We start from the raw sequence: 10,761 nt of genomic DNA on the forward strand, positions 1-10,761 counted from the left end.
TTAACCAATTTTGGATTATTTGGCAAATTATAACATTTGGTAAGCCAGTTCAATCAACATGATGCAAAGGCTTCTCATTAATATAGCCTTTTAGCAAGCCTAACAGCACTCCAGCAGGGAAAAAACAGCAATCATAAATCAGTATGCTATTTACTCTTCTCTTTGAACTCTCGGCCTTAGATTTTTATTAGAGCTGAAGGGTGTCAAACAGATAAAGGACCCAATGTCTGAACAAAGAACCCAGCATTAATGTTCAACAGGCAGAATACTTGCTGAAAAGTTGTCCATAGACCACAGAATAATATAGCAGGTGTAATGTCTACAGACGTATTCTCAGTTATCCATGTCATGGTTGTCCCAAAGGTGCTTTTTCAAAAGGCAACTGGACTTTCTTTTTCCTTGAAGACATTTCTTTAAAATAGTATTTATTGAATTTTCCAACATTTAAAACACAAAACACATATTTACACTTATAAACAGCTTTTCCAGTTTTCTTCAGAGCCAGATTTAATATTCTCCCCTCAGCACTTCTCCAGGGTAGGTACAAGAGAACACCAATAGCAGAACGGGTATGCCTATGTGGACAAGGAGAAGTTAAAGATATCTCACATGTTTTATTGTACTGTGAGTTATACAGAGTATGTAGGTCAGTATATATTCTCCCCTTACTAGAGAGGTTGCCAGGGAGGACAGACAATTTTTATGTAGGCTTTCTCCTCTAAGACTCAAACCCGGGTACCACGCGTGCAGTGGCAAAATTCTGTCTCGCTGCAATGCCCACAAGAAAAAAATTGGTTGCAGAATTATAGATGTCAACTGGTGCCAATTTTTTGGAAATATCTATAACAATTATTGGAAAAATACATTTACTCACATACTTATTGGCTCTCCACTCATGTAAATTAGGGAGTGACCCTAACGGTTTGAGATCATGTATTTTCATAACAGGGATGTTATTATTCACGATTAATGTCAGTATTATTTTTAATTTATTGTATGTCTATTGCTGGTCGATGACCGTAATAAAGTATTTATTCTAAATCCACCCCCCCCAAAAAAACAGCTTTTTCATATCGGTATCAATATCTTCCTCAACAATCATATTTACAAAAATTCTATTTGTATAAATTACTATCCTATATTATATCCTTATTTAAATTATAATGATATCTACTCACAAATCAATATCATGTATTTCTTATAAATTTTACATTCTATATATTATACTTTTTACAACTTACGGTATACCTTAAGTTTTACATTTACTCTTGAGCCAGGAATATCATCTATTCCAAATTTGATAATACTTGGATTCTTCCCTCTCCTTCATTCCCATAGACATAGACAGTCTATCCATTTCTACACATTCATAGATTTTCCTTATTATCCTTGTGGTCTGGAGGAATGTCAGTCTGTTTCCAATTCTGTGCTAAAGCAATTCTACTTGCTCCTTGAAGACATTTCACTTCTCATCCCAGAAGCTTCTTCAGTTCTGAAGAATCCAAGAAGCATCTTCAGAACTTCTGGGATGAGAAGCAAAATGTCTTCAAGGAAAAATACTTGTTGTCTTTTGAAAAAGCACCTTTGGGATAGCAGGCATAAGTTTCTCAACTCCAACAAGTCTTTCTTCTGAAAGCAATCCTACTACCTGTTTTTTGTTCTTCCCAACCAGGTGCAACTGAAACTGAACAGTCCTGAAATTGCCAGAATCCAAAACTACACCTCTCATAACATTTCCATTGTTGGTCACCATTCCTTCACCTGGCTAAGGTGGGACTTTAAATTTTGAGAATGCTGCTTGAATTCTTTGAGGTCTGGAAGAATTTGTCTTCACTTACTGGTATGAGCCCTCTGTATCAGAATGCAAGTAAAGAAGTCTTCATCTGTTCTTTCAAAACTGGTAATAAGATTAAGTTCCCTTATTGTATTCATCAATTTGGCTGCTCAGAAATTATCCGGGGATGCTGGTGCTTATTTAACATCTATATGAAAGCTGCTAAAAAAAGAATATGCTTGGGCTTACAGCTTAGCTAGCTTAAAAGTCAACCCATTGAATGGGAACAAAAACCTCAAGTGGAATTCTTTGCTGCCACCTACTGATTTGCCATATTTTTTGAACCCAGATATTATAACTCTAAGCTAGTTTCCTGCAAGTCCCAAAATGGATGTCTCAAGAGACACGGTAGGACATAAACCATGAAGGAGTTGGATGAGGGTGAGGATGCAGATTTTAGGGAGCCAGTGTGGTATATCAGTAAAGCTGTTGGGTTAGAAGTGGAGAGATTTGTATTCCAGTTTTCCCTCCACCACAGAAGCTCCCTGGGAGGCTTTGAACCAATCATTTTCTCAATCCAACCTATCTCACAAAATAACTGTTTGTAGGGGAAAAGAGAAAGAGGGAATATTATGCTTCCTGCCTGTAAGTGAGTAAATAGGGATAGATTTGGGAATTTTATCTGTCCTGGGAGTTTCACTGACCCTGAAAGGGGAGTAGGAATTTGCAAGCCATGAATTCCATGCAGCTTTCCAATGCCCTCCCCACTTTCCTTCCATTATAGTATTGAAAATTGGCAGCAAAATAGTTGTTCTAATGGTTAGTAGAAGAGCAGTTTGCTTTCCACTGGCTTCCGCCAACCAAAACTATCAAGGGAGGGAGGGAGGGAAGAAAGGAGATAATATGCTATAGGAAGGAAAGAAGAAAGGAAGGAAGGAAGGAAGGAAGGAAGATAATATGCTATAGGAAGGAAGGAAGGAAGGAAGGAAGGAAGGAAGGAAGGAAGGAAGGAAGGAAGATAATATGCTATGGGAAAGATGGAAGGAAGGAAGGAAGGAAAGAAAGAAGGTAGATAATATGCTATAGGAAGGATGGTTGGATGGATGGATGGATGGAAGGAAAGAAGGAAGGAAGGAAGGAAGAAGAAAGGAAAGAGATAATATGGTATGGGAATGAATGAATGAAAGGAAGGAAGGAAGGAAGGGAGATAATATGCTATGGGAAGGAAGGAAGGAAGGAAGGAAAGAAGGAAGGAAGGAGAAAGGAAGGAAGGAAGGAAAGAAGGAAGGAAGGAAGGAAGGAGAAAGGAAGGAGATAATATGGTATGGGAATGAATGAATGGAAGGAAGGAAAGAAGGAAGGGAGATAATATGCTATGGGAAGGAAGGAAGGAAGGAGAGGAAAATGGCTGAATATCTTCTGCCAAGCATCACTCTGTTACCTGTGCCTTTAGAAACTGATTTCTAGCTCCTAATTTTTCAAACACTGCCTGCCTTGAAGCAACAACTTCACTGTTTCACATATGCATTGAGTTTTCATAACAGCCATCAGTAGCCTCTCTACGTTTTAGAGAGCAAATGGGCTGCAAATGGAATCCATATTGTTGTGAGTCACCCAGTAAAAGAAAGCCCTTTAATACTAGGTGGGATTGGGTGGACTATTGCAGATCATTTCTGGTATTTTTAAAAATCAGTCTATAGCTGGATTCACTGATCAGCCATTTGCCTGCTTTCTGAATTAAACCTTCTTCTGGATTTGCACAATAAATCAAACTAGAAATGAATCAATTGGGCTGGGTTTCCAAGCATGCTAAGCCCCAAAGTCCCTCTCCTCCAATTAAACAAGGTTTAAACTAATCAGGCTTAGGGTGTTGGGTGAAGGCACTTACTAAATTTGCATGTAAACTGGTTTAGATTGTAATTAACCTGGCTAATAATAGTATCCCATCCCAAAATGGGGGGGGATTATATTTTTCTATGATTATTACTATAATTATAGGCCACACAAAAAAGTACACATAGCAATAAAATTGACATGCTAATATAAAAATAGAAGTGCATATTAATAGTTGCTCTCATTTAAGCATAAGAATTCTACATTTTTTAATAACATGAGCAAGGCTGCAAGGCTGCCACTCAATAGATTGTCCTCATGGTAGGGGAAGCAATACAAGGCCACCTCTTCTTAGAGTCCTTTAAAGGTAAATGTAAAGGTTCTCCTCGCACATATGTGCTAGTTGTTCCCGACTCTAGGGGGGCAGTGCTCATCTCCGTTTCAAAGAAGAAGAGCCAGCGCTGTCCGAAGACGTCTCCGTGGTCATGTGGCCAGCATGACTCAATGCCAAAGGTGCACAGAACACTGTTCCCTTCCCACCAAAGGTGGTCCCTATTTTTCTACTTGCATTTCTTTAAGTGCTTTCGAACTGCTAGGTTGGCAGAAGCTGGGACAAGGAACGGGCACTCACGTGGCACTAGGGATTTGAACCGCTGAACTGTCAACCTTTCTGGTTGACAAGCTCAGCATTGAAGAAGCTTTCAAAGAATGGAGAAAATTGTCTTCTCCTAAAATAGGGCTTCTTGTCTCATGGATTGATTTATCCCTTATCTACAGTCTTGTAAATTATGGAGGCATCTGGAAGAATGCAGATCATGGTCATTGGTGAAAAGGTCACACTATATAATGTTTGTCTCTTGTTCCATTTACTCAGTTTTTATTGGCATTGTCACCTCAACGAATCAATTGAAGATAAGATATTCTGCTCTTTGGGAAAGTGGCCCATCAAGAATAGAATTTCCTGCTATTTCATCACTTGTTCCTGATTTATTGAAGAGATGCACAGTTTAGGCTAACATCCCATAATAAGCACTTAATTAGCTAAACTCTCCACCTCTGGCTATGCTTTTTAAACATGATAATGATGTACTGTTTACCTCCGGAATTTTTTTCGGACATCCTCGGACATTGTTGACTATAGTTTAAGCTTACTTGTTCCAGTAATGGGCCCACTGACAAAATTTTTCAGCAGTTACAAATCCACAATTGATCAGCTAGCTAGGCTAACACTTCCTATAACTGAAGCATTTGTGGTCAGCCTGTTTGGCTGCTTCTGGTAAGTATCAAAGTAGGTATTAGCTCACTGCTGATCCTAACAGTGACTCTTATCGAGCAAAAGCATGGACAAAGTGATTAAAATGGATCAGCTGAAGTTAATTCATGGCTCACTTGCTAAAGTTCCCGAATAGTTTCTAGCAGTTTAATAGCTCTGGCCCTCAAAGGGAAGCTTTATTTTAGAAGAACACAATGATTGTGACATGTCAGAAATGTTATTAAGAGAAGCCTTATCAAAAACCCAAAGTTTATATTAAAACCTGCCAGCAGTGGATGATGCATACTCTTGAAGGGCCCATTGCAGTGCTTAACTTAGATCAGAAATAATTTCACATTGCAGATGAAGCTATGACATTGGTTCACTCCTCACAGTGGGATGATGGCAAGGTGTGAGGAAAAAGTGAGTGTATGCACAAGAGGGTTGGCCAAGAAATATATCAAGATGAAATTGCAGATAGGTCACATTTGACGGTGTCCTCTGCCTGTCAAGAGATGCATTAAGTTATCAGCTTCTTATGATTCACCAGATATCAAAATTTAATTGGAGCTGATGCTAGGTGAGTCTTGCTACAAAGGATAATGTAACAGGGAGCCTATCTTCATAGACATTCCCTTTCAAATGTTAGCGCAAAGATGGGGGGAAAAAAACACATTCTGACATGTAGTTTTGAACTCCCAGAATATGCCAAGAAATAAAGTTGTCACTTGTTACAGATCTGGAGGGAATCCATGCACCATCTAATGTAGGAAAACTGGTTGTAAAAGAAATAATAGTAAACAGTTTGGACCCCATATATGTTGGGTAGAATGAGGTCCCATGATCCTCTGCCCAGATGCAGAACAATAACCTGTGAAGGAGGTAAAGAGATGTGTTTTAAGAAAGACTAACTGTCTATTTTGTTATTTAATCTGTCTCAGTATTATAGTCTAGCCTGTATTTTTTGGATCTCCAAAAAAGATTTCCAAAGATGGACAAAGATGACCAGTTATAGATAAAGCTGCAGAAATTCACCATTCCTGGTTTGTATTTTGTTACTACCCTGTTTTCCCCAAAATAAGACATCCCCTGATAATAAACCCAACTGGGCTTTTGAGCGCATGGCAATAAGGCCAAGCGCTTATTTCAGGGTTCAAAAAAATATAAGACAGGGTCTTATTTTCGGGGAAACATGGTAACAGGCAATAAACATGACCAAATGAAGGAATTTTATTTCTTCAGGTCAAGATGTTTCAACAGAGGTTGTACTTTTATTCCTAAAGCAACATGTGATTCAAAGTCTGAGGCTATTAGTTAGGGCATGTAAACATACAAAAGACCAGAGGTTTCTCATAAAATCTATCCAAATTGATAATATAAATGGATCTACAACGATCCAAAAACAGCCTACCAAAGAACTGTGAATGTGGTTGGGTTCATTCAATTTCAACTAGATGTTTCATTTCAAACAAAGCATTTCAGTTACTCAACTAGGGGTGGGCTGCTGGGGGTTCGCAGGGGTTTGGGAGAACCTCTACCTAAGATTCTGTGCAGTTTGGAGAACCCCCAAATCCCACTCCTGGCTGGCCCCCCACCCACCCACCCACCCTCCCAGGAGTCCCCACGTGGCCCGTTTTGGATGCAGGTAAGTGCAGGGCGCACGCAGAGGCTCAAGGAGGGTGAAAAACGGGCCTAGTTTCCGGCCTCCAGAGCCCGGGGAGGGGAAAAACGCCCCCCGTGCTTTGGTGCAAGATGCCAATTAGGCCACGCCCACCATGCCCATGTCCACCCAGCAACCAGGCAGAGAACCCCTTGCTAAAATTTTTGAAGCCCACCCCTGTACTCAACCATATCTAGGTGAAAAAAATATCCTTGCATACCTATCCCCAACTCAATGTTATTTTGGCACTTGGAGCTGAATGTCCGATTTTCATAAGTGAAACAGTACTAGAAAAAAAACTAGTGCAAAAAAACTAGAAAAAAATTAGTGCAAAAGAGATTTAATAACACTTCTCTTTCCCAGCAGCCCCAAAAGTAGCATGAAATTGGTTGCTTACCCTTCTTAGAAGAAACACCAGCAAGGTTCTGATCTCATCTCTGACCATCCAATTAATGGAAAGTACTGTTAGATCCTCCTCCAGATGTATGAGATTCAAACTTCCAGAATTGCTAACAGCCTCAGATCAAAGAACATTTGCAATGTATTGTACTTCCTTTTATAGGATCAACTTCCTAGATGCATTTATGCATTAAGATGCAAGGGATTGTTCTTATTCCACTCCTGTTAAAAGAGAGAGAGAGAGAGAGAGATGAGAAAAAGCAATTCCCAGTTTTAGCTGTTAGCTTTAGTCTAATGCTTGTGAGGTAATTTTAATTGACACAAGCAAATTTTAATCTATGCTGCTGAGACTTTAGTGTTCATTTCTTTAGTTCCTCGAGATAAATTGAGATTTGGATTGTTACTGTAATATGTAATTTGGGTCGGAAAAAGAAAGAATCCAATTAAAATGGCACTTCTCTCTTCACAATGAGTAATAGCTATTGTTAAATAGAGTATAAATTACACTTCCCTTAATATCAAAGGGCACCTGTATCAATATTTTAATAATGTGCACGTCTGTTTTCATTTAAGAACCCTATTGATCAAGTCTCATTAAACACGAAAATATGTAACCATTTCAAGTTGCTGGAAAGTAAGAAGGTGACTTAAGGCTGTGAAGAATTAAAAATCAGAGAAGGGAAGCTTTCCTAGGCTCACCATGGGCTGAGAGTCAGAAAACAACACAGAAATGGAAAATAGAGGATCACAATTGCTACCTCCATCACTCAGAAGGAGATTTCCTGCCCTCTTTGCCACCGATCTTATCTAGCCCCCAAAGCAACATCCACCAAATCTCTAGCAGCAGTAGTAAGTGATTAAAATGGAAAAGAACTCAGGATTTATAAGGCTTGCCTTCTTATTATCAGTGCATCAAGCTTTGATGATGCTAAGCAAAATGTTCCTTAACTCCGAGGAAAGCGTCTTGTCTGGGAAGACAAGAGGATACAAGTCCTGTTAATTAAAGAAGCTCTGGAGATCCAGCTTTATATTTACATATTGTATCAAAATATGCATCAGGACTTGAAAGTTTGAAAAGCCAAGGGAAGCAACAAACCACCACACAGATTATTGCGCTATCAGGAACAAGGTATTCACACAAGCATATCACAATCCCCTTGATCGTCTTATCACAAAATAAGGGCAAGACGATTCCGCGCCACCTATGAGAATTGTTCCAAAGTTCCCTTCTTTTTTGAAGAAGTTTCTAAAGAAAGTTCAAACAAATGGAAGGAAAACACAGAACCCTTTCCCACCTCCGGCAAACACCCATATACAAGAAAATATGCAACCATTTCAAGTTGTTGGAAAGCAAGAAGGTGACCCAAGGCTATGAAGAATTTCAAAAATAGAGGTGGGAGTTTCCTCAGGCTCACTATAAACCAGGGGCAGGGGTGAAATGCTACCGGTTCAGACCAGTTCAGCCAAATTGGTAGAGATGGCAGTGGGTGGTTCGGAGAACTGGTAGTGATCAGAGGTGGGTTTCAGCAGGTTCTGACCAGTTCTGGAGAACCGGTAGCAGAAATTTTGACTAGTTCAGAGAACTGGTAGTAAAAATTCTGACTGGGCCCATCTATTCTCTGCCTCCCAAGTCCCAGCTGATCGGGAAGAAATGGGGATTTTGTAGTAACCTTCCCCTGGAGTGCGGTGGGAATGGGGATTTTACAGTACCCTTCCCCTTTTACGCCCACCAAGCCACGCCCACCAAGCCATACCACGCCCACCAAGCCACACCCACAGAACCGGTAGCAAAAACTTTTGAAACCCACCACTGATAGCGATGGCAGTGGGTGGTTCGGATAACCGGTAGTGATGGCAGTGCAAGGCTCTGCCTGCTCGCGCGGTCATCATTACATCCTGGTTAAAACCAGGAAGTAACATGTTTTTTTAGCCTCTGCGCATGTGCAGAAGGACTTGTGCATGCACAGAAGGTCTGCGTGCAGCACATGCACTTCTGAACCGGTAGTGAAGGTAAATAGATTTCACCCCTGACCAGGGGTCTCCAATCTTGGCAACTTTAAGACTTGTGGACTTCAACACCCAGTTTTGCTAGCTGAGGAATTCTGGGAGTTGAAGTCCACAAGTCTTTTTTTTTTTTTTAATCATTTTTATTAAACAGTTTTTTAAAAAAACGAACAAAAACAGATATTTACATCTTCTTCTTTTCAACATCTTCACATCAGTAATCCATATTTAGACATTTTCTCTTTCTTATCGTAATATATCTTTTATACATATATTTCTAGTATATCATATATATATATATATATATATATATATATATATATATATATATATATATATATATATATATATATATATATATATATATATATATATATATATATATATATATATACACATACCACAAGTCTTAAAGTTGCCAAGATTGGAGACCCCTGCTATAGACTGAATGTCAGAAAATACACAGAGAAATGGGAAAAGTTGGTTACAATTGCACCGAGACCAAGCACGTTATTGCTTGTTCCCATCACAACTTGGGCTTCTTCTGATGGTAGTGAGAACAGTAGGCTGAAGACTATAATTTGAAGATTTTGTTGAAAGCCAGCTGCTAGCTTTGGGGGGTTGCCAAGTTGCAGATAAAACACAAAGTCATGCTCCCAACCAGTTCTCATCTGTGTGTTCAGAGGAAACATATTGTTTCCGGCCACAACCCAAGACTTCTGCTCCCTTCGCTTGCTGTGAAGCAGCTGCTTCTGCTTTGTTCACCTCACGGTTTCAAGGTTAACAGGAGTCTGAATGGCAGATTGCAGCTTTCTTCTCTTTTGGTTAAACTTTTTACATGTCCTGAACTACAACTCCCAGGTGTGGGAATATGGAGAATAACTGCATTGGTTGAGAATTTGGGGAGCTGTAATTCAACACTTCCAGAGTATGCCAGGTGGAGAAAGCAACAATGCCTAGCAAAAGTGTTAAGGAGTGTGTTTCATGAGATTGAGTAGACAGAAAGCCATTCAAAATGGATGCTTATTGATCATCAGTCCTGTTTTATGGGTAGTCCTTGACTTACGATAACAATGGAGACCGGAATTTAGTGGCTAAGCAAGGTGGTTGTTAAGTGAGCCATGCTCATTTATTTTTGCCATGGCTGTTAAGTGAATCACTGAACTTGTTAAATGGCTCATGCAGTCATTAAATCAGAGGTCTTCAAACCTGGCAGCTTTAAGACTTGTGGACTTCAACTCTGGGAGTTGAAGTCCACAAGTCTTAAAGCTGTCAAGTTTGAAGATCTCTGCATTAAATGAATCTGGCTTCCCTTATTGACTTCACTTGTTGGAGCCAGCTGGGTTAGTTGCAAATGGTGATGCTGTGATCCCTAGATGTTGCAATCATTCTAAATACATACTGGTTGCCAAGAGCCCAAATTTTGATCACATATCTGTGCAGATACTATGATGGTTGTCAGCGTGAGGATTGGTTGTACAGTAGCTCATGTTTTCAGTCTCACTGAAAATTCAAACAGTCACTAAACAAATGATTGTAAATCAAGGGCTGCATGTAGTTACTTGTCCCAACATCTGCTTTCCACATTGGTCAGTTACATAGTTTGGGAAGCCAGAAAACAGGGAATGTAGGCAACGTTCCTCTGTTGTTATCGTCTATAAATTAATTATTTGATTTATATCGTACCTTGCATTCAGAAGATCAAGTCATCATCATACTCCCTATTTTTCTTCAAAACAATCATCTTAAGTACCTAGGTAGGACTGGTTTTACATCATCTTATGGGCTTCCTTGACTGAGAAGGAACCTGGATCTTCCCAATTCTAGACAAGCACCTTC

General features: G+C 39.6%; 1 long non-coding RNA gene across 1 annotated transcript; it reads right to left on the reverse strand.

Moving 5' to 3' along the window:
* Positions 1 to 388: 388 nt before the first annotated feature.
* On the reverse strand, positions 389 to 7,045 carry LOC148112424 (uncharacterized). The gene is made up of 2 exons (XR_015729455.1): positions 6,917 to 7,045; positions 389 to 575 (listed from the first exon to the last, which is right to left on the reverse strand). It is a non-coding gene; the product is annotated as an uncharacterized LOC148112424 (long non-coding RNA).
* Positions 7,046 to 10,761: the final 3,716 nt, after the last annotated feature.

The sequence above is a fragment of the Pantherophis guttatus genome, chromosome 10, assembly GCF_059756535.1.
Source record: "Pantherophis guttatus breed Tessera chromosome 10, ASM5975653v1, whole genome shotgun sequence".
NCBI lineage: Eukaryota > Metazoa > Chordata > Lepidosauria > Squamata > Colubridae > Pantherophis > Pantherophis guttatus.